Raw genomic sequence first — 26,179 nt, 5'->3', positions numbered from 1 at the left:
TGAAAATCCACAAGTTTGGTCCTTGGGCACTTAGATATTTTTAAAAGAGGGGATTGTGGGAAATTTTTGTTTTAGCCTCATGAATCTGACATGCAAAAGAGTCAGGGTGAAGAAACATAAGACTGAAGAGAAAAAGAGCAGACAGGAGACATTCAGAATAGTCCAGGGGCATGTGGAATAGGCAGTAACAAGAGCAACACACAGGAAGAAAATAGAATTTAAAGGCAAGTGTGGATAGTCAAGGAAGAAAACGGAATCTAGTGTTATTTGTTTTTGGAGGTTTAATTCACCATTCTGTGAGACTGTTAATGCAGAAAGCCAAGAAGGTTAGTAAACAAAAAAATTATGACCTGGGATTAAGTTGAGCTTTTGTGTCATGAGAAGTTGTCCTATAGGAAAGTTATTAGAGGGTCCAAAGTTTAGTGAAAGGAGCTCAACTAGCATAGTAATTTTAATAAAAGTGTCCAAAATATGGAGAAGAATTGAAGCTCCTTTGTGGGTATTTATTGTTTTAGAGTAATATGTAGGGGAGAGTGTATCTCAGACATATCATGATAGTAGGCAATACGCTGGAGAGATGATATAGCCAGTAAGAGTTGGTGTTAGGACTTATTTTTCCATTAGCAGTAATGGGTTTTAGGGAGCTATAGACATGCTTATCCAGACTCCTTTGTGGCTAATTTGACAGAATTTGTCTTGAGACTACAATTGTGAGTACAGTTCATGGCTATGAAAGATTTTCTCAGCATGAAGCTAACTGGCCCACCTGGGCATAAGCTCTATATTAGCTTTATTAGGCCCACTCTCCAAGCACCTGGACAATTTCCCAGCATAAGGCTGCATAATATGCCAGTCATCTTAATGACAGGTGGCATCTAAAGGCTTGTAGCAATGGGAAATTTACTTTGATTTTTTAAGAAAATATCTGAAGTCTCATCATGATGATGGGATTCCAAAGAAATCATTTTTATAGCATATGCTCCTTAATTAGGTGATTATTTGAAAGATAAATGGAATACTTTTAAGCAGGCATCTAAAGTGCTATAATAAAGACCATTACAGACTTTCTGTGTTATGCTGACAAGAGTTACTTAGATTTATCACTGTGGATATGAACAGCTTGATTTAACCCAAGGAGGCAATTTGTTGGGGAGGCATTTTTGTGTATGCTGTAAATGAAATTTTACTATTTTTCAAGAGCACTGAAAGGCAGATTAAGCATCTGACATAATTTTCAGCAGTCTTTAACTCCTTGATTTCTGCTTATGTTCAACCACACTACTATCAGATAAAAAAAAACCAATTATATCACTAACTTGCTTGCTTTTAAGTACTCTGGCCATGCCTATTCCACATGTGAATATTTGAAAATTGACTTAGCTGGAATTCTCAGTAGGAATCTACTTACTAAAATTTCATGCCTCAAAATACAAACAAGGGCATGCAGTGCAGCTCACTTGGTAGTGTTTGCCTACAATACATAAAGCTCACAGCATTTCATAACCAACACTGCATGAAGCAGGTGTTGAGAAACAGCAAGGAAGCCCTGAGTAAATGTGCACAGAGTGGATGAAGTCCTGAGTAGATGTGTATGATGTGTATTGTTGACACAGTCATGATCATGTCAAACACTCAAATCATCAAACCCATGAGAATGGCAAAGACTTGCTCATAAAGATCATGCTTAAAATAGGCAAAACCGTTGGTTGGAGTGTGAACATTGACAGTGTGTACAAATATGAGTTTTTTTGAATGATTGACCAATGTGTGCAAAAACTAGCAACTCTAACTTCCTCTTTGGGGTATTTATAGACTGTTGACCTACAGACACCTCCTACTAAGACTAGCTAGCATTCCCTATACCCTCTGCTTTATGTAATCAGCACACTGAGGTTCTAGGTTGTTGTGGTAGTTTGTGTGGCTCCATCAAAGTATTCATGGTCTATTTCACCCCAGCTTTTCTGTGTGTGTACCTGTCATTTCTTCATTGCTTTGCTGGCCCAGTCAGTTTTACAGTACCAATTATGCTGGGTGAATCCATGCCTATCATCTTGGCACTTGTTGTATAGAAACAAGAGGATCAAAGTCATCCTTATTTACATACTAAGTTTGAGACTATCTTGAGATTCATGCCATTCCACATTAATAAATAAGTAAGCACTGGTTCTTTATATGTATTTGAAAAACAACAACAAAAAATTAAACAAAAACAAAAGTGATTTTGGAGCAGAAGTTTCTAGGTCAGGAAAACCCCAGGCCTATTTTATAAACATCAGGGCTGTAGTCTATCTGATATTCTCATCGCAGTTTAAGGGATGAGACATTTGTCCATCTAATCGGGCTACAGAGTGCTATAGTGACAAATAATTTCCTTGAAATCTCAGTGTGTTAATACATGTGTGTAGACCTTGCTTGGGGCCATGACCAAGATGAAGTAAGTACAGTGACTAAGATTTCTTGCCCAGAATCATAAAAGTGAAGTTCATGCTTATACTGTATTAATAATATATGGTAAAAATTTATTGTTTGCATACAGATATCTAAACTGATGTTGTCTCTTGTCCACACATACTTCTTGTTCACTGGGGCAGTGGGACTTAACATAGCTAATTTCACGTTGGCTCCCTAAGTTTCCATTGAGAAGTGACATATATAATTTCTGGTCACATTCCATCATTCATGTTTATTTAATTTGATTACTCTGTAGATGTCTATGTGAGCTTATTGTTATGATGAAACCATGATCAAAACTCAAGTTGGGGGCAGGGGTTGAGGAAAGAGTTTATTATGATTCCACAGCCATTGTCCATATTAAAAAAAGTTATGACAAGAATTCAGATAGGGCAGGAACCTGGATGTGGGAGCCAAAGTAGAGTTCATAGGGTGCCGCTTACTGGCTTGCTCATCCTGCTTGGAATGACTCCACCCACAATGTGCTGGGCCCTCCCATATCAATGTAGTGATAATTTGAGAGTTTTGTTTTCTTTAAAAATCACAGAATATTACTGGAATATGTTTTCTTTTTAATCCCAGTTGTGGGATGTGGGGCTGCTTCAGCTTGTCCATAGCAGCTCACTCTAGTTTTCCTCATGCTCTAGCAGGGGCGTGATTCTGCAAGCTTCAGGTAGTTTTTTTGCACTCATGTGACATTTGGAATTCTGGGGACTCTTCAGAGGATGTGTAAATGCTAGGTCCCCCTAAGAAGTGGGGTGGGTTTTTGGTTAGTTGTTAGTTGTTGTTGGTTGCGCTTTGCTAAGTAGCAGTGTGCAAAGAAAGAATAACAAGAAGAAATTGGTTATCATGATGGCAAAGATCAAATTTGTCCAGAGGACCTCAGTGCCCCAAATTAGCAGGAAGTAGTCTAATGATAATGTTGCCTCCTTTCTCTTCTATCCTTTTTTCTCTCATATCTAGTGTTAGTTTTTGGAAAGGGAGAGAATGGAAAAAGAAAATAAAGAACCCTCGATGTAGCCAAGGTCCAGCTACATATTAATCACTAAGAAAAGTCTTTAAAGGCTTGCCTATAGCCCAGTCTTATGAAGGAGTTTTCTCATTTGGGGTTCACTCCTCTCAGATGATTCTAACTTTTGTCAAGTAGACATGAAATTAGCACAGCAAAATTCCATTTCTTCAGATGCGTAGGCTCACAAGTAAAAACAGAAATGATTTCAGAGTGTCAATCTGTTTCTTCAGAATGGAAAGCTAAAAGTATTTGAAGACCTTGAATGATTTGCAATACTGTGTCCCAAATTCTCTAGCACAGAAGTCTCTAGAACACTGAATCCACAGTATTATACTCACAGCTCTCACAACTTATAATTTGAACCAAAAAAAAAATTGAATTCTGGTGATTGCTGGTGGGTGGTAACTGCTTATGGGTACACAGAGAGCTTGGTTAGGTACATGACTATGTTCCTTAACATCACGGACTCCACTGAAAAGGGGCTTACATAATGTGCTAAGACACCAGTGTCCCTGAAGTAAAGTTCTCCTCAGTAGTGTACTCAAAGCATGGCTGTATGCAGCAGTGGTGGTTACTACAGCTTGTTAAATCTCACCTGAAGAAAGAACATCACTCCTTTCTTCATTTCTTAATTTCTCTCTTGTATCTCCTTTCAGTTGTTTATTATTTGATCCAAGGAAGCATTGGAATATATTCTGAGAATATACTACACCATCAACCTTGTCATTTCGTAGAGGAAAGAAGAAATTTAGTGAATGGACATTACTCTTATGAGCTATGAGCTTCATAAATGTTATTTGGACAAGGGGAAAACTGGGATGATGAGAAGAGGGAAATGCAATGGATTCTCAGTTTTGAAATTTATTCATTTTGCTGTCTATTTAAGACAAAATTAAAGTATAACTGTGGTGTGAGGAAAAATAGTGACAATCCCCAGAAACTGAACTGCCAACCAAAGAGCACAGGGTGGATCTAGCCCACCACCCCTACCCAGTAGCAGATGTACAGTTTGGTCTTCATATACGTCCCTCGGCAACTGGAGCAGGGGAGGTCTCTGAATTTGTTGCCTGTCTGTGGATCCTCTTCCCCTAGCTGGCCTCCTTTCTCTGGCCTCAGTATGAGAGGATGTGCCTAGTCCTGCTGTGACTTGATGTGCTGTAGGTGGAGATGGAGGGGATTAGGGGGTTATGAGTGATACCCAGAGGGATCTCCCTTCTCACAGGAGAAGGGGATGCAGCAATGAGAGGAGAAACTGTGAGAAGAGGGAACTGGGAGGAGAGGGGAACTGATATTAGGATATAAGTGAATAATTAGAAAATAGTTCCATAGATTTGCCTGCAGTTTTGTGAGGTAATTGCTTTTAATAGCTGAGTAGTATTTCATTGTGTAAATGTACCACATTTTCTGTATCCATTCTCCTGTTGTGGGGCATCTTGGTTGTTTCCAGCTTCTGGCTACTATAAATAAGGCTGCTATGAACATGGCAGAGAATGTGTCTCTCTGGTATGGAAGATGGAACTAGAAAATATCATCCTGAGTGAAGTAATCCAGACCTAAAAGGTTATACACGGTATGTACTCACTAATAAATGGATATTGGCCAAAAAGTACAGAATACCTAGGATACAAACCACAGAATTTAAGAACGTCAACAAGCAGAAGGGCCAAATGAGTATGCTTCAATCCCACTTAATAGGAGGAAGAAAATAATCACAGGTGGCATAGGGAAGGAGGGATTTGGGCAGGAGAGGGAGGGGAAATGGCAATAGAATCAGGAAAGGGGTTGGGGTGGAGGACAGTAGAGAAGCCCAGAGGGCCAGAAGAATATAGCCTCAGAGGATGGCAGGTAGGGAGACCCTATAGAATGTACCAGAGAGCTGATAGGTGACTCTCAGGACTCAATGAGAGTGACCTTATATGAAATGCCCAACAGGGGAGAGAGGAAACTTGAAGAGTCTACCTCCAGCAGATAGAGAAGGGCCTCAAGAGAAGGGGGTCATGGTGTTACCAACCCACAGTTGGTCAAAATTTCTGACCCAGAAGTGTTCCTTATATATATATATATATATATATATATATATATATATATATATATATATATATATATATATATATATATATATATAAAATGCAGGGATAAAAATGGAGGACAGAATGAGGGAAAGGAGGTCCAGTGAGCGGCCCAACTTGGGATACACCTCATGCAGAGACTCCAAGGCCTGACACTATTTCTGATGCTCTCATGTGCTTATAGACAGGAGCCAGCATGCCTATCCTCTGAGAGATCCTACAAGCAACTGACTGAGACAGAAGCAGATACTTACATGCAATCATTGGATCATAGTTCAGGGATCCTATGGTTGATTAAGGAGAAGGATAGAAGAAGCAGATGAGGAGGGCAACTCCATAGGAAGACCAGCAGTCTCAACTAACTCGGACCCCTGGGAGTCCCCAGACACTGAGCCACCAACCAGGCAGCATAGATGAGCTGGTCCGAGGCCCCCAACACATATATAGCAGAGGACTGCCTGGTCTGACCTCAGTGGGAGAAGATGCACATAAGTCTTCAAGAGACTTGAGTTTCCAGGGAGCTGGGAGAGCTGTTGGTAGGGGAGCATACCCTCAGGGACAGGGTGGAGGAAGAATGGGGTGAGAAATTGTGAGAGGAGAACTGGTGGTCAATAGCTGGATTGTAAATAAATTAATTAAATAAATAAAAAACAAAAAACCAACAATGGCAGTCTTTTATAACAAAGGATATATTTTTCAAGAAAGTTTGAATATATATATAATTTCTCATCAAATGTTTTGGCCCTATTACCTGCAATTTGATACATTTATTTTATAGATAGGGACAAAGCATAGTCGCTGATTACAAAATCTGATTAAAAGTTATGATGTGAGTAGCTGGTATGTTGAGAAACACATAGCAGGAGTCTTGCAAGTTTTACCTGATCAGTTAGCTTTCTCTGTGGTGACAAACTCATGGGTTTCATTTCAGCAGGGAATTTTGGGGTCTTTGGTGGAGAATATTACAGAGAATATTTTGAAGTTCGAATTGTAATTAAGTTCTGATTACTTATGAGTTATATATCATCGATTTGAGTCAGTGCTTGCAGCAACATTCAGTATAGAAGCAAGTTTAAGAAAGATGGTATCTCAGTTACAGAATAGAGTATGGTGCTAGTTTTCCCAGTGTGAATAGCAGTAGAGTATGACTGCAGATCTGCAAGTGTTTGCAGGCCAAATGGGAGGGGTCTTTTACTACAATCTACTTCTCTAGCCCTGGCTATATTAATTTTACAGGTAATAAATCAATGTATCATCAGCTAGATACCATCTAATCTTTATATATGTAAAACACAATGCCAAGGGTGTGTGAGAATACAGCAAGGATATAAACTGCTATAAACACTTTGGAAATGCAAAGGACAAGTTAAACAGGGACCCATCTTTTCACCACCCCCAAACCTAGTCCTAAGTATTTATAATCTGAAAGAAAAAAAGAACCACATGTGCCCAAAAAGAACTATGTAGGAATCTTCATGAAAACTTCATTCATAAAATCCCAACCTGAAAATAATCCAAATATGCATCAATAGATAAATGGATTAAAAATTAACATTTTACACTCATATAACTCTTCATCAGCAATGAAAAGAAGTAAATAATTCCAAAGGATAACTGCACTTTTTTGTTAATTACAATGCTATTGTTTTTGTAGTAGGTAAGATATAAAAACACTAAGCTTTCAAAACTTTGGTATATATAAACAAGTAAATAATGTTCAGTTTTAATAATAAGCAAGGTTCTGGGTTGTAGCTCAGTCATGGAATGTCTAGGATGTATGAGCCCTGAATTTAATCTCCAGCATCACAAATGAAGGAAGGAATGAAAGTTTATCATTTGTGAAACTGTTGGTAGATTTAGGTAAAATTATGAGTTTACTTATATCAAGCTAGGTACCAACAGACAATTACTGTATTATCTTGGTTCTATGAGAATCTGAAAAATTGAACTCACATAAGTAGAGTGATATGGTGGTTAATAGAAGCTAGAATGGGGTTGGAAGAGGTAAATAAAAAAAGAGGTTCAATAGGTGTAAAGTTTATTCAATGAGATGAGTAAATCTGAGTGTTCTGATGCAAAGTACAAGAAATACAATTAATAGTGCTGTATATTTCAAAATAGCAGAAGGAAGATTTGAGGGTGTTGAGACAGGATCACAGATTGCACCCCAGGCTTGCTTTGAACTCACTGGAACCCTACTGTTTATCTTTTTGATTTTTAGAACTACAGGCATGAGCTGCCATGGTAGGCTCCTAACAGAGGATTTTAAATGTTCTCAGTTTTAAGAGGTGAGAAATATTTGAAGTGACAGATAACCTGATTATTCTGATTTAATCATTTCACAGTGTATACATATTGAAACAACACATTGTGCTCCATAAATATGTGCAATTACTGTTGACAGGCCAAACCTCTTCCATCTTGAGACTTGCCACCATCTTAAAAGAAAAAGTACCTGAGACTTTAATCCACAGATGAACCTAAGCTACACCCAAGTACCAGGAAGGACACCAATGGCTTGTCCTTGGCCCATATCCCAGGGATACTTCCTAGCAACAGTCAATCAAAGATTAGTCTGACTGTTTCAGATGTCCTTTTGGACTGTTTTTTTTTTTTTTATTTTTCATGATTTTGCTTCAAAGCACCCACCTGTTGGCTTACCCACCCTTGCTTGCCATTCCCTATAAAACCCTATCCTTATGAGGGCTCAGGGCTACTTCACATTCCCGTTCTGCTGTGTCAGGGTTGGTGGAAAGCCCAAGTTGGAGCTTGTTATAAAGAGACACTAATGCAATTACATCTGAACCAGCTCCTTGGTGGTCTCTTGGGGTTCACAAGCACTTCCTGGTACAACAGGCTCAATTAGAAAAGAAACTATTTCTAATTGACATCTGTCCACAGCAAAGGAAAAATTACTTTTTTCCATTGGAGTCTCTCTGGTTATCTTAACCAACCTTCAGGGCAGGCCCCATGCCTAGCAGTATATAGCCAACTCAAACCAAACTCAATGGAATTTGTGGGACTTTTGTCTCATATTGCTTTATTTGGTCATTTTTGTCTCACTGATATTTTGCTTACATTATGGTTTCCAATTTGTAGGTTGTGTGTGGTTCTTGAGCTTTTTCTTTTAAAAATGATTTTGTTGTTAATTTGAGACAGTGGGGGAGGGAAGGGAGGGGAGGGGAGAGGAGAGGAGGGGAGAGAAGAGGAGAGAGGGGGGAGTGAAGAGAATGAATGGACATGGTGTTGAGTGGTTGGGGAGGTATAAAGGATCTCAGAGGAAGTGAAATCCTGATCAGAATATATTGTAGTGAAAAAGAATTTTCAATAAAAACAATGTAACCCCCCCCCAAATAACATATAACTAAGTCAAATATGCTTCAGTACTCATTAGGCTGAGGTAGAATTCCCATGAGTGTGAGGCCAGCCTGCACTGTATTACTGAGCCAGAGTATGAGAACTTGTATCAACAGCTAATATTATAAAACTAAAAAAATACCTAGGAAATAAAAACAACTACACCACTGATGTACTTAAGTGAATGACTTTTAAAACCATGTATTGAGTGATAGAAACCTAACACACAAGTATTTAAGTTATATAAACTTCTGAAACTACTCTAGCTAGACTATGATGACAGTAGTCATCAAGTAGTCATCCTCTGGCAGAGAACTGAATGGACAGACACACAAATAGAAATAATCTTAAAGTTTATTTTTTTTGGGGGGGGGATCATCCTGAGTGGGATAATTCTAACCCTGAATGACAAATATGGTATGTATTTGCTTATATGTAGATATTAGCTGATAAGTCAATGATAAAATATGATCCATAGAACCACAGTGTTAGTAAGAGGATAAGGGACTGGTAGCATATAGAGCTCCCTAGGAAGGGGAAGTAGAATTGTTATGGATGGGTGTGGAGTACAGGAATGGGAGAATTAAATGGAAAGGGGGAGGCAAGAGGGGAATAAGAGAGAAAACATGAGGAATGAGGGAAGGACTACAGAGTCAGCTAAAGTTAAGTGGTATTTGAGTACTAGTATGGAAACAATAAAATATATGCTTCCTAAAAATATATGCGTATATAAAGGCTCTATCCAAAGGACATGGCCAAATATCTGGGCAGATAGAGTACCAATGGGCCATCTCTGGTCACCTGTAACTTTATTTTTTTAACCTTAATTTTAATGATGGTTCTTAAACACTTTAACCTTCCTTGTAACCCACCACCCACCAGAGATAGGGAAAAAGAAAGGATACAAAGAAAGTGGGCATATTTAGAAAGGTTCCTTGGAGCAGTTCAGTTCATAGGTTAGTAAGCATCAGCCTCTTGATCCATCAGCAAACAACACACTGATGCATTAGCAGTCCAGTTTGGTAAGTTAGCAACAATGGTGACATGACCTAGCAGAGACAGCCAGGCCTCAGCCTCAACTCATCAGAAGGGCCCTGGAGGGACAGCAGGAGAAGTTCTCAGCTGTACTTCTCTAGAGGAAGCAAAGATCATTGAAGGCATGAGACCCACAGGAGTTACACAGCTAGTTATAACCAAGCTCTGTCTTTGTCACTCAGTGGAGTCCTATTTATCTCCTTCAAACTTCACGTGTCCTCCATGTGCCTAGTCTCAGCACAGATCTTGCCTGGACATGTGCACCCAATCAGCCTGAGTCCTTGGAAGCAGCAAGAAACTGCAGCACACCAACTAGAAGTTTTTTGATGCATTTCTCTCTATGGTGTCCCAACAAATGCAGCTCAACTATGCAATGTAAGGCATTTGAATACATGAGTGTGGTTAGCAAGGAATCCTTCATCACATGTCCTTTCATGCATTTGCTTTAGCAGAACATCCTCTCTTCTGTGTCTGCTTCAGTGAAACCTTCCTTCACAAGTCTGCCTTAGCTTTTCACACCTTTGTCTACTTTAACTAAATGTTCCTTCACAAGTTTGACCCAGAAAAACACCATCCAAATGATTTTCCAAAGAACCCTTAAATTTCCACTTCAGTCACCAAAATGATGTTTCCAATACTAGTATTAGAATACATCTAATTGAATTGTTGGCCAAAAGGGCCCCCATTGGACTGCTCAAATTCCTGTAGTAGATAATCAACAGAAAACAAACTCAACAACATTTTTGGAGGTTCCTTGTCTCAGAATGTCATATCAGAGTTTTTCCTTTTTAAAAAGTCTTTTTTTATTTTTATTTTGTTTTATTTTGTATATTTTTCCATCTCTTTTTTTTAACCCTACAGGTTCTTTGTGTATGTTATGACTTCCAGTTTAAAGTTTTTATGGGATTCCTGACTGTACAAATGAATGGGTCTCTGCATCTGTATCTGGTTTTTGTGCCTTTTCCTGGGCTCCTTTCCTTTTGTTTGTTTGCTTTGTCTTATTCTGATGTCTTAGTTTTGTTTTATCTTTTATTTTATCATGATCCCTCAGAAGCTTGTTTGTCTCTAATGAGAGACAGAAAAGGGTGAATCCGAATGAGAGGGGAGATGGGGAAGAAGTGGGAGGAGTAGAGGGAGAGGACATTGTAATATGTGAGAAAAATATATTTCAATAAATGGAAAAATAAGTATTATATAATTTCCTTAAAACATTGGTTGCAACCTGCTTAAATCTAATTTTATGATATGCAGCTTATACTTTAATTTTTAAAAGCACAAATTATCAGACTTTCCCAGGTATTTTATTTTTCTCAGGAGTACTATTGAAGAACTTTGTGCTTTCCTTTGATGAATTGTTTCAGAGGAAACTAAGTACTCAGCTTCATGTTCCATAAGGAACAAATACAAGAGCTACAGTCAGGTCGAAATCTCCTCTGTAAGAGTTGGCCATGAGTTCCTTCACTGTGAATAGTTCACAAGAGTCAGCAGAACAATGGCACAACAGCTTCCTGTACTCATGATCAGTATAACTACATGATTCCTTGACAAGAGTTAAAGCCAAACTCTAGATCTCCCACGTGGTGGAAATAGAATGTATTTTCTGCCATTCATCTTCAGTGATGTACATAGTTTTGTCTGATGAAAGCAGCCACATGAGGTGTGACCATGGCAGTGATAGGTGTGTAGAAAGAGCTAGGGCAAGGAAAAATCCCACCAAAAACTTGAAGTAGTGAGGGTTTGGCAGCTACTGGCAGCTTATCTGAACGTGAACCTTGCATTACAATGAAGGAAAATAATCTCATTGTCGTCTAAGATCCTACTTTGCAATGCTCCTAAGCACTATGCCTTCTGTTTTCCTTTTTTAAAAAAAAAAAATTGTTAAGCTTCTTAAATTATTATAACCATTATGGTATGTTCTGCATTTATATGTTATTTACAATTTTACTATCAGTATTAAAGTATTTTTTAGATGCTTTTATGTTATGTGTATGAGTGTTCTGCCTGAATCTGTGTATGTAGTAAATGCATGCCCGGTGCCTGTGGAGGTCTAAAGAGGAAGTCAGGGTCTTGGGAACTGGAGTTAAGGGTAGTTGTGAGCTGCCATGTGGGTTCTGGGAACCAGTCCTAGGTCCTGTGAAAGAGCAACAAGCATTCTTGACCTCTGCATTATCTTTCCAGCCTGGAATAGAATCCAGTTTTAAAGAATAGGTGTTACAGATGCTATAAAAAAAGGCTTGTATACTTATTTCAAATTGAAGGTTTTTTTTTCTCAGTGCCATAAACCAAACCCAGGGCCTCATACTAGTTAAGCATACACTGACACTGAGCTAAATCCTCAGTCCCTTGGCAATTTTTTTTTAAATAATAAACCTATTATGAGTATATAAATAATCTTTTCCTTGACAAAAGAAATCTCTTTTTAAAATTAGTGGGCTTTAGTAAGTTTTACACTAAGGCTTGTCCTCTTAGTGCACTTACCCAATGAAGCCAAAAAAGTGAAAGCAGCCATGTGTGAAGTCTATGTGGAGGACAGGGTCCCTTGGTCAACAGCCAGACTCAGCTCAACAGCCACTTGGTGACTAAGTGAATCTCCATGCCTGTGCCACATCTATGTGCTTCCACATGGAACTGAGCGATGCTCTCCTTTATCAATCATGGCACATGGGAAACTTTTGAGAAAGTGAATTGTTGCTGTATGTCACTAATTTGGGGATGGTTTGTTATATATAACCAAAATACTACCTTAAGCTAGTTTTTTTTTTGTTAAATCTATGTATCACCACCCAAACTTGATGTTGTCTAATAGATTTTCAGTCTCTTGTTCTGTTTAATCGTTCAGGAACTCAGCTGAAGAAGATTCAGGGACTGCCAACTGGTTTATCAAAAACAGTTATGTATGTTCCTTATTTGCCTAGTTTCCACACAGCAGCTGAAGTAATCTTTATTTTGATCTTAATGAGGTTTTCCAATGCAATCAGAATGAAAACTAAAATATCCTATTTTGGAAAACTCATTTACATTGTATTTTGCCTGTGTCCCCTTTACTCTTACTTTAGGTCACTTGCCCACTCAGCCACTCACATAGTTCAGTGTCATATACTTGCTGTTTATTCAGCATATCAAACAGATTTCTATCATTGCATATTAAAACTTAAATCTCTATTAAATATTTTCCATGCCTAGAGTTGTCATCATGAGACTGAATTCTTTTCAGGACTCAGCTTAATGACTATCTCCAAAGAAGCATTCCCCTGAGCATAAAGATCAGAGATTTTCCCATAGTAATGTTTCAGAATAAATGTCCTCATAATTCAGTGGCTAAAAGCCATGAGCATCTGTTCCTATAATCTTAGAACTATGGCATGATTGGAGCAGTCTTGCATTGTGTTGCAGCTTTAGGTCTACATTGTCTCTCAAATTAGTAAACGATTAGCAAATGGTCTCTTAAGGTACTGACATATAACTCAAGCCCTCTTACTTCTATATCCTCCATTTGTACATGTCTTTTACATGGCTCACAAAGAAATGTTCAACATCCTTAGTCATCAGGGAAATGCAAACCAAAACAACCCTGAGATTTCACCTTACACCAGTCAGAATGGCTAAGTTTAAAAATTCAGGAGACAGCAAGTGTTGGCAAGGATATGGAGAAAGAGGAACACTCCTCCACTGCTGGTGGGGCTGTAAGATGGTACAACCACTTTGGAAATCAGTCTGGAGGTTCCTCAGAAAACTGGGCATGTCACTTCTGAAAGATCCTGCTATACCACTCCTGGGCATATACCCAGAGGATTCCCCAGCATGTAATAAGAATACATGTTCCACTATGTTCATTGCAGCCCTATTTATAATAGCCAGAAGCTGGAAAGAACCCAGGTATCCCTCAATGGAGGAATGGATACAAAAAATGTGGTATATTTACACAATGGAGTACTACTCAGCAATTAAAAACAATGAATTCATGAAATTCTTATGCAAGTGGGTGGAACTAGAAAATGTCATCCTGAGTGAGGCTACCCAATCACAAAAGAACATACAATGTATGCACTCACTGATAAGTGGATATTAGCCCAGAAGCTTGGAATACCCAAGACACAATGCACATATCAAATGATGCCTAAGAAGAAGAAAGGAGAGGCCTCTGATCCTGGAAAGGCTCAATGCAGCAGTGTACTAGAACACCAGGACAGGGAAGTGGGAAGGGGAACAGGTAGAGCTTATGGGACTTTTGGGGAGGAGGGATCCATGAAAGAGGAAATCATTTGAAATGTAAATAAAAAATATATCTAATAAAAATAAATGGGGGACAAAAAATAGCCTTTGTGTAAAGGAGATTTGTAGGCCTAATCCAAATTAACCTAATAATCTAAAGTGTCAATACCTCCCACTATTGCTTTCATCTCAAACAATTTTACTTTTTTGAAAATAATTTCAGCATTTATTTTGTTGCTGTTGCTTTGTTTTTTATGTGTATGAATATTTTACTTATAACCCATCTGTGCACCATGTGTATTCAGTGCCTATCAAAGAGGGTGCCAGAGACTGGTATTGCAGTTGTGGGGCCTGGAAGAGCAGTTAGTGCTCTTAACTACTGAGCTACTTCCTCAGTTCCCCATGACTCTGGTATTTTTGTGTTTACTATTTATGTCTCCCCTTGTTGGAAGGTATGTTTTGTATGAGCTAAGTTTCTTCTTCAATTCTTTGTTTCTAAGGCCTGGGACATCTGGCTGAAACAGGGGACCTGAGGAGATCAGTGATTTGTTGTAGATACTGGAAAAGAAGCAACAGATAAGATTCTAGTCTTCCCTCTAAATCTAATCCACCACATACACATAACACATATATCTTGAACTTCTTTGCCCTAAAACTTGCACATCTGTTCCAATATGATCTTTCAGTAATATAAGAGACATCATGATGACCTGACTTTAATGTTTTCAGGTTTTTTTTTATTACCTGCCCACCTTTGTGAAAAATCTTTTGTGCCAGGTGTTAGCTTTGTAGTAGGGCATTGCCTTGAGGCTCAAGTCTTTAAATCCATGTCTCCCTTCAGTTTTCCAGATAAAAACGCCTCACCTTATGTTTGGCCCTGCCTCAACTGGATTTCCTCAGAAGCTGACCTTGGAGCAAGGTTTGAAGTACATTGGGTGTATTTTACTGTGTGGATAAGGTCAGAAAGGAGTGGAAGAATTATAGAAAAAATTGCATTGCATTCATTATTAGATCACCTACCATGGGGGGGGGGGGCAACTATAACTTAATCCAGTCAGTATTGAAAGTTGGGCTCTCAGGTGGAAAAGGAGAAGGAGTAAGGAGCAGCAGAGACAAAGATGTTAACTGTGGCATTTTGACCAGCTTGCACTACAATGTTGATTCTGGCAGCCCAAGGGCAAACTGCAAAGATGTGCGAGTTGAGTTGTGTATTTGAAGTAAGGCTCGATGATTCAGGAATGTTTTAAGACAAGAGCAGAAAATACTGGCTAGCTGAAATGTATGTATGTATATATGTGTGTGTGTGCGCGTGCGTGTGCGTGTGTGTGTGTGTGTGTGTGTGTGTGTGTGTGTGTGTGTGTGTGTGTGTGTAAAAATAGAAAAAGGAGGCCATGAGTTTGAAAAAAGAGCAAGAAGAATATATTAGAGAATTTCAAGGGGGAATTGATGGAATTCTAATCTCAAAAAATATCCCCTTTTAGTATACTTCTTAAAAACCATTGCATATAAAGATATATATTTTCATACAGTTATACTAGAAAATGTGTACCACATTTCTGCTTTTTTAATTTAATATGACTACACACATATTTCTAGACATAGATGTAATCCTCATTATTTTCATTTTAACTACTTTGTAGTGTCCTCTTGTTATCATTCCCCTATTGTTGAACATTTGGGTTATTTCCAGTCTTTCAGCATTATAAATAGACTAATGTCCTGCAAATTCCTTCATTGCAGATTATAGGGTTTTTTTTAAATTAACTTCCTTAAAGTCCCCTTTCCTTAGTCTGTTACTTACTTACTTGTGTTCATGTTCCTATATACATACTTCTTTGTAATCTCTCTTGTCCTAACCCTATACTTGTCAGGGTTATATGTCTGGCTGTGTCTTGCCCAGGCATGCTGTATTTTCTTGTTTGTTGTCATAGTTCATTGTTGTTGTTGTTATTGTTGTTGTTGTTGTTCTTCTTCTTCTTTTTCTTCTTCTTCTTCTTCTTAATTATCATCATCATCATCTTCATCATCTTTATTATTTTCTCATATATTACATCCATACTGCATTTTTCCCTTCCCCATTTCCAGGAGTTTCTCCCCTATCTCCCTTTCTCCTTGACCCACACCCTATTCACCTCCCATCAGAGAAGATCAAGGGACATCAAAAAATATGGTATAACAACCTACAATAAGATCAAGTGCATAGTCTCACATCAAGGCTGGACAAAGCAATCCAAAGTCAGGCAAGAGGCTGAGACAGCCATCACACACTGTGACAAGTCCACAATAGTACTGAGCTACACAACCATAACATATATGCAGAGGCCTTAGGTCAGACACATGCAATCTCTCTTGCTGTCTGTGAGCCCCTTTGAGTCCAGGTTAGTTGATTCTGTAGATTTTCTCATGCTGCCCTTGATCCTTCTGGCTCCTTCAATCATTCGTTCCTCTCCTCTTCAGGACTCCCTGAACTCTGCCTAATATTTTATTTTGGTAGTCTGCATCTGTTCCCATCTGTTGCTGGTGGAAATCTTTCTGGTCTCTCTGATGATGATTTTAATAAGCTCCAGTCCATGCTCACCCTGCAGGCATGACAAACTGTAGGTTAAAGGCTTTGTGGCTGGATTGGTGTCCTAACCCCTCCACTTGAGGCCTTATCTGGTTACAGAGGATGGGTAGTTCAGGCACCATATCTCCCATTAGGAGTCTTCACTAGTATAAACTCCAAGAAGTTTCCATTGCACTAGGATTCTACTTTACTCCTGAAATGTCCCTCCCCCAATTGCAGCTGTAGCTCTGTTTTTCTCTGCCTCCTTCCCCATATCCAGATCTCTCCTGTTCCCATCCCATCAGTGCCAAGTATACCCATGAAAGACGCTCTATTTTTCCCTTTCCCAGAATGAGGAGGAACAGGGGGGATCCCCTCACCCTTGTCCCTCCTGTTACTTAGCCTCTCTGGGTCTAGGAATTGTAACAGACTATTCTTTACAGTTAATAACCACTTATAAGTGAGTACATACCATGTTTGTCTTTCTGGGTCTGGATTACTTCATTGAGGATTTTTTCTAGTTCCAGCAATTTTCATGATGACATTTTTTAAACAGCTGTGTAATAGTCCATTGTATAAATGAACCACATTTTCTGTATCCATTCTTTGGTTGAGGGACATCTAGGTTGTTTCCAGTTTCTGTCTCTAATGAATAAAGCTGTTATGAACATATTTGAGCAAGTGTCCTTGTGGTATATTGCAGCATCCTTTGGGTATATGCCCAGGAGTTGTATGGTTGATTCTTGTGGTAAATTGATTCCTAATTTTCTGGGAAACTGCCATATTGATTTCTAAAGTTACTGCATAAGATTTCAGTCCTGCCAACAATAGAGGCATGTTCCCCTTGCTCCACATCCTCCCCAGCATGAGCTGTCACCTGGGGTTTTGATCTTAGCCATGCTGACAGGATTAAGATGGAATCTCAAAGTTATTTTGATTTGTACTTCCCTAATGGCTAAGGATGTTTAATATTTAACTATTTCTCTTAGTTATTTCTAAGGAATTTTTAGATTCCTCTGTTGAGAATTCTCCATTTAGATCTGTACCCTATTTTTAATTGGATTATTTAGTTTATGATGTCTAGATTTTTGAGTTCATTATGCATTTCAGATATCAGCCCTGTGTCAGGTAAAAGGTTGGTAAAAATCCTTTCCCATTCTGTAGCCTACTGTTTTGTACTTTTGATGGTGTACTTTGCCTTACAGAAGTTTTGCAGTTTCATGGGGTCCCATTCATTACTTGCTGATTTCAGTGTGTGTTATTGGTATTCTGTTCAGGAAGTTGGCTCCTATGCCAGTGCCTTTAAAGCTGTTTCCCCACTTTCTCTTTTATTAGGTTCAGTGTGTCTGGTTTTACGTTGAGGCCTTTGACCCACTGGACTTGCAGGGTGATAGATATGGATCTATTTGCCTTCTTCTACATACCAATGTGCAGTTAGAACAGCACCATTTGTTGAAATGTTTCATTTTTGTATATTTTGTATATTTCTGGTGTCTTTATAAAAACAATAGGTGTCCATAGGTGTGTGAATTTACATCTGAGTCTTCAGTTTGTTGCTATTGATCAACATGTCCAGATTTATGCAATACCATGTGATTTTTATTAAGATGGAAATACCCCCAGAATTTCTTTTGTTGTACAGGATTGTTTTAGCTGTTTTCCATTCCTTGTTTTTCCATAAGAAATTGACTCTTGTCCCTTTGAAGTCTGCAGATTGCTTTTGGTAAGATGAACATTTTTTTTTTTTTTATGTTGATCATACTGATCATGAGCATGGGAGATCTTTCCATCTTCTAGTATCTTCTTCAGTTTCTTTCTTCAGACTTGGAGTTTTTATCCTGTAGGTCTTTTACTTGCTTTGTTAGAGTTATACCAGGATATTTTATACTATCTGTGGCTATTGTGAAAGGTATGGTTCCCTGAATTCTTTCTCAGGCCATTTTTCATTGGTATAAAAGAAGACTACTGATTTTTTTAAAAGTTAATCTTGAACCCAGCCACTTCATTGAAGATATTTATCAGTTGTAGGAGTTCTCTGGCAGTATTTGGGGGGTTGTGTATGTAAACTATATTATTCGCAAATAACAATATTTTAGCTTTTTCCTTTCTAGTTTGCATTCCCTTAATCTCTTAGTTCTCTTACTATCTAATCTAGAAATTTAAATACTGTATGGAATAGATATTGAGAGAGTGGGCAGTCTTGCCTTATAGTGGAAATGCTTTGAGTTTCTTTCCATTTAATTTGATATTCATTATAAGCTTGCTGTAAATTAATTGCCTTTTTTATGTTTAGGTATGTCCTCTATATCCCTGATCTCTCCAAGACTTTTACCATGAAGGGTATTAGATTTTCTAAAGGCTTTTTCTACATCTAATGAGATGAACATGTGTTTTTTCATTCAGTTTGTTTATATGGTAAAGGAAATTGACAGAATTTAATATGTTGAATCATCTCTACATTTCTGAGATGGAGCCAACTTGATGATTTTGGACAATTTTCTTGATGTGTTCTTGGATTAGGTTTGCAAGTATTTTATTATTTGTACATCTATGTTCATGAGGGAAATTTGTCTGTAATTTTCTTTCTTGGTTGAATTTTGTGTGGTTTGGGTATAAAAATGAATTTGGCAATGTTCCTTCTGTTTCTACTTTGTGAAATAATTTGAGTATTAGTATTATGTCTTCTTTGAAAGTCTGGTAGAATTCTGCCCTAAAACCATCTGACCCTGGACTTTTTGTTTGTTTGCTTGAGAAAGTTTTAATGACTATAATCATTTATTTGGAGGTTCTGGGTCTATTTAAATTCTTTATCTGGCCTTGATTTAACTTTGGTAAGTCACACCTAGGAGCACAGGAAATACCAGAGTGGCAGAACAGCTGGGACAGGGCCCTTCCGGGCTCCTCCTGCACTCAAGAGCTGGGAAGCACAACAACCGTCTGTGCACCAATCCTGCCAGGGGAAAACTGTTCTATAGGGAGAGATTTGACTGCCAGGTTTAGAGGTGAGGCCACCATCTTCTCTCTGGCAACTGACCAGTCTGGTACAACCAGGAGCACAGGGAACACAGGAGTGGCAGAGCAGCTAGGACAGGATCAATCCAGGCTCCACCTGTACCCAGGAGCTGGGCAGTGCCACAGTACTCTGTGCCAGGGAAGAGCCAATCACCCAGGCGTGCTGAGACAGGCTTGTAGGCCCACAGCAGGGACAAGCACAAGGCAGAGACAGCAGGACCAGCTAACACCAGAGATAACTAGATGACAAAAGGCAAACATAGAAACATTACTATTGGAAATCAAGGCAACATGGCACCATCTGAACCCAAGTCTCCCACAACAGCCAATCCTGGATACCCAAACACACCAGGAAAGCAAGATTTGTATTTAAATCGCAGCTCATGATGCTAATGGAGGGCTTCAAGAAGTACATAAATAACTCCCTTAAAGAAATACAGGAGAACACAGGTAAACAGATAGAAGCACTTAAAGAGTTACAGGAAAGCACAACCAAACCATCCAGGATCTAAAACTGGAGGTAGAAACAATGAAGAAATCACAAAGGGAAACAACTCTGGATGTAGATAAGCTAGGAAAGAAGTCAGGAGTCATAGATACGAGCATCAACAACAGAATACAAGAGATAGAAGAGAGAATCTCAGATGCAGAAGATACCATAGAAACCATGGACTCAACAGTCAAAGAAAATGCAAAATGCAAAAAGCTCCTGACCCAAAACTTCCAGGAAATCCAGGAAAAAATGAAAAGACCAAACCTAAGGATTATAGGTATAGAAGAGAGTGAAGATTTCCCAACTTAAAGGACCAGTAAATGTCTTCAACAATATTATAGAAGAAAACTTCCCTAACCTAGGGAAAGAGATGCCTATGAATATACAAGAAGCCTACAGAACTCCAAATAGATTGGACCAGAACAGAAATTCCTCCAGTCACATAATAATTAAAATACCAAATGCACCAAACAAAGAATATTAAAAGCAGTAAGGGAAAATGATCAAGTAACATATAAAGGTGGACCAATCAAAATAATACCAGACTTATCACTAGAGACTATGAAAGGCAGAAGATCCTGGGCAGATGTCATACAGACCCTAAGGGAATACAAATGTCAACCCAGGATACTATACCCAGTAAATCTTTCAATTATCGTAGATGGAGAAACCAAGGTATTCCATAACAAAAATATATTTACACAATATATTTCCACAAACCCAACCCTTCAAAGGATAATGAATGGAAAACACCAACAAAAAGAGGGAAACTACACACGAGAAAAAGCAAGAAATTAATCTTCTTTTAACAAACCAAAAAGAAGAGAGCCACACAAGCATAGCTCCATCTCTAATAACAAAAATAACAGGAAGCAACAATCACTTCTCCTTAATATCTCTTAAAATCAGTGGACTCAATTCTCCAATAAAAAGACATTGACTAACAGACAGGATACACAAGCAGGACCCAACATTTTGCTGTATACAGAAAACCCACCTCAGACACAAATACAGACACTACCTCAGAGTAAAAGGCTGGAAAACAATTTTCCAAGCAACTGGCCCCAAGAAACAAGCTGGTCTAGCCATCCTGACATTGAATAAAACTGGCTTTCAACCTAAAGTAATCAAAAAAGATAAGGAAGGGCAATTCATACTCATCAAAGGAAAAATATACCAAGAAGAACTCTCAATTCTGAACATCTATGCTCCAAATGCAAGGGAGCCCACATTCATAAAAGAAACTTTACTAAAGCTCAATGCACACATTGCACCCCACACAATAATAGTGGGAGACTTCAACACCCCACTCTCAACAATGGATAGATCAGGGAAACACAAACTAAACAGAGAAAGTGAAACTAACAGAAGTTATGAACCAAATAGATTGAACATATATCTATACATTTTATCCTAAAATAAAAGAATATCCCTCCTTCTCAGGACCTCATGGTACCTTCTCTAAAACTGGCTATATACTTGGTCACAAAACAGACCTCAGCAGATATTAGAAGATTGAAAAAATCCCATGAACTTTATCAGATCACCACAAACTAAGGCTGGTTTTCAATAACAACAAAAACAACAGAAAGCACACATACACATGGAAACTGAACAACACTCTACTCAATGATAACTTGGTCAAGGAAGAAATAAAGTAATTAAAGACTTTTTAGAATTTAATGAAAATGAAGGCACAACATACCCAAACTTATAGGACACAATAAAAGCAGTGTTAAGAGGAAAACTCATAGCTCTGAGTGCCTCCAAAAAGAAACTGGAAAGAGCATACACTAACAGTTTCACAGCACAGCAGAAGGCTCTAGAACAAAAGGAAGCAAAGAGGAGTAGATGGCAGGAAATAATCAAACTCAGAGCTGATATCAACCAAGTAGAAACAAAAAGAACTATGCAAAGAATCAACCAAACAGGAGCTGGTGTGTTGAAAAAAAAATAAAAAACAACAACAAGATAGATAAACCCTTAGCCAAACTAACCAGAAGGTACAGAGACAGTATCCAAATCAGCAAAATCAGAAATAAAAAGGGAGACATAGCCACAGATACTGAGGAAATCCAAAAAATCATCAGATCCTACTACAAAAGCCTATATGCAACAAAAGTGGAAAATCTGGATGAAATGGACAATTTTCTAGACAGATAACAGGTACCAAAGTTAAATCAGGATCAGATAAATGATCTAAATAATCCCATAATGCCTACAGAAATAGAAGGTGTCATTAATAGTCTCCTAGCCAAAAAAAAGCCCAGGACCAGATGTTTTCAATGCAGAGTTCTATCAGAACTTCAAAGAAGACTTAACACCAACACTCTTCAAATTATTCCACAAAATAGAAACAGAATGAACACTACCCAACTCCTTTTATGAAGCCACAATTATTCTGATAGTTAAACCACACAGGGACCCAACAAAGAAAGAAAACTTTAGACCAATTTCCCTTATGAATATCTATGCAAAATAGTCAATAAAATTCTTGCCAACTGAATCCAAGAACACACCAAAATGATCATCCACCATAATCAAGTAGGCATCATCTTAGGGATACAGGGTTGATTAAATATACAGAAATCCATCAATGTAATCCACTATATAAATAAAATCAAATAAAAAAACAAATGATCATTTCTTTAGATGCTGAGAAAGCATTTGCCAAAATCCAACACCTCTTCATAATAAAAGTCTTGGAAAGATCAGGAATTCAAGGCTCATACCTAAACATAGTTAAAGCAATATACAACGAACCAGTAGCCAACATCAAACTAGAGAGAAACTTGAAGCAATCTCACGAAAATCATGGACTAGACAAGGCTGCCCCCTCTCTCCATATCTTTTCAACATAGTTCTTGAAGTCCTAGCTAGACCAATTAGACAACATAAGGAGGTCAAAGGGATACAAATTGGAAAGGAAGAAGTTAAACTATCACTATTTGCAGATTATATGATAGTATACTTAAGTGACCCAAAAACTCTACTAGAGAACTCTATTAGAGAACAGCTGATAAACAACTTCAGCAAAGTGGCTGGCTACAAAATCAACTCTAGCAAATCAGTAGCCTGTATATATTCAAAGTATAAGCAGACTGAAAAATTAGGGAAATGACAACCTTCACAATAGCTACAAACAGCATAAAGTATCTTAGGGTGACTCTAACCAAACAAGTGAAAGACCTTTATGACAAGAACTTCAGATCTCTGAAGAAGGAAATCGAAGAAGATCTCAGAAAATGGAAAAAATTCCATGCTCGTGGATTGGCAGGATTAATATAGTTAAAATGGCCATATTGCCAAAGGCAATCTACAGATTCAATGCAATCCCCATCAAAATCCCAACCCAGTTCTTCATAGAGCTAGAAAGAGCAATGCTCAAATTCATCTGGAATAACAAAAAAAACCCCAGGATAGTTAAAACTATTCTCAACATGGTTTTATCTTATGTTTTATTTTGTTCTATTTAGTTGTTTTCTCCTATAAGCCATCTTTCTGAGGGCGGGGGAGCCGAGGAGGGAATGGGAGGAGTAGAAGGACATGAAACTACAATCAAGACATTTTGTATGAGTAAAGAATCTATTTTCAACAAATAAAAAAATTAACAAAAGCCATTGCTACTTCCTTGGCACACCTCCATCTAGTGTTCCATTGTATACATATGATTTTATGTTTTCTAAATATTTTAAAACTGAGCCAAAGAGAAAATAAAGGAAGCCCTGGAAAAAGCATTTGCAAATTCTCCTTTATCTTAGACTTTATTTTAATCAACTGAAGTGTAAATGCAATCCTGTCCTTTAAATATCCACCGAATGAAGTGTGAAAGGTATAGTCATCTCTTTGTACCTGGGAGAAATTGACTCTAAGATCCTCTGTGAACACCGAGTTCTGTGACTGTTAAGTTCCTTATCTAAAATAGCACAATATTTGTAAATAACCTAGACATATCCAACTGCATACTTTAAACTTCATTCCATATACTGTAATTTTCATCTCTACACTTTTTATGTTCACTAATTCAATGTAAATCATATATAAATATTCATTCTATATTCTTTAGAAAATAATGAAAGAGAAATATCTGAACATCTTTAGTGTAGGTAGTAAATATTTTTGTTTTCTTTTTTTAAAAAAATATTTAATCTTATTTCCATACCTGCTGCCCCATATCCATAAGGATATCCTCACCCCCATGCTTCACCACCTACTCATCACCCCCTACTTCACCAGACCTCTAAACTCCCTGGGGCCTCCAGTCTCTTGAGGGTTAGGTGCATCTTCTATGACTGAACCAAGACCCAGCAGTCCTCTGCTGTATGTGTGTTGGGGGCCTCATATCAGCTGGTGTATGCTGCCTGACTGGTGGTCCAGTGTTTGAGAGATCTCAGGGGTCCAGGTTAATTGAGACTCCTGGTTCTCCTACAGGGTCACCCTCCTCCTCTGCTTACAGCTTTTCCCTAATTCAACCACAGGGTTCAGCTACTTCTGTCCATTGGTTGGGTGTGAATATATGTATCTGACTCTTTCAGCTGCTTGTTAGGTCATTCAGAGGGCAATCATGATGGGCCCCTTTTTGTGAGCACTCTACAGCCTCAGTAATATCAGGCCTTGGGGCCTCCCCTTGAGCTGGATCCCACTTTGGAGCTGTCACTGAACCTCCTTTTCCTCAGGCTTTTCTCCATATCCATCCCTGCAGTTCTTTCAGACAAGAACAATTCTGGGTCAGAGCTTTTGACTGTGGGATGGCAGACCCAACCCTCATTTGATGCCCTGTCTTTCTGCTGGTGGGGGGTTTTACAAGTTCCCTCTCCCCAGTGTAGGACATTTCACTTAAGGTCCTGAAAACCGCTTACCTCCCAGGTCTCTGGTACATTCTAGAGTGTTACCTTAACTCTTACCTCCCTAGGTGGCCTGTCTCCATTTTCTTCTGCTTGCCCTTAGGGCTTCAGTTCTTTCCCCTTAACCAATACCTGATCTTGTTCCCCTATTCCCTCCCCTGTCTATTTTCCCTCCCAGGACCCTCACTCCACCCCCCCCCTCCTGTGATTGCTTTCTTCTCCCTCCAAAGTAGGACTGAGGTATCCTCACTTGGGCCCTTTGGCTTGTTGACCATTTTGAGTTCTATGGTCTGTAAACTGGGAATTCTGTACTTTTTGGGCTAATATGTACTTATTAGTGAGTACATGCCATGAATGTCCTTTTGGGTCTAAATTACCTCACTCAGGATGATATTTTCTAGTACCGTCAATTTGCCTGCAAAACTCATGATGCCCTTGTTTTTGTAGCCATTGTCCTTGTTTCTGTATCCATTCATCTGTTGTTGGACATCTTGGCTGTTTCCAGCTTCTGGCTATCACAAACAAGGTTGCTATGAACATAGTGGAGCGTGTGTCCTTATTACATGTTAGAGCATCTTTTGGGTATATGCCCAGGAGTGGTATAGCTGGATCTTTAGGTAGATCTATTTCCAATTTTCTGAGCAATCTCCATATTGATTTCTAGAGTGGTTGTACCAGTTTGCAATCCCAGCAGCAATGGAAGAGTGTTCCTCTTTTTTCACATCCTCAATAACATGTGCTGTCACCTGAGGTTTTAGTCTTAGGCATTCTGACTAGTGTGAGGTGTAATCTCAGGGTAGTTTGGATTTGCATTTCTCTGATCACTAAGGACTTTGAACATTTCTTTAGGTACTTCTCAGTCATCCAGATCCCTCAGTGTGAAATCTTTGTTTAGTTCTATACCCCATTTTTTAATTGGGTTGTTTGGAATTTTTTGGTGATTAGCTTCTTCGGTTCTTTATATATTTTGGATATTAGCCCTCTATTGGATGTGGGGTTACTAAAGATTTTTTTATCAATCTGTAATGTGTTGATTTATCCTATTGACTATGCCTTTTGCCTTACAGAAGCTTTTCAGTTTTATGAGGTCCCATTTATCAATTCTTGATCTTAGGGCATGAGCCATTGGAGTTCTGTTTAGAAAAATTT

Source organism: Apodemus sylvaticus, chromosome X, assembly GCF_947179515.1.
Source record: "Apodemus sylvaticus chromosome X, mApoSyl1.1, whole genome shotgun sequence".
In the NCBI taxonomy this organism is placed as follows: Eukaryota; Metazoa; Chordata; class Mammalia; order Rodentia; family Muridae; genus Apodemus; species Apodemus sylvaticus.
Note: the sequence above shows the minus strand (reverse complement) of the source record.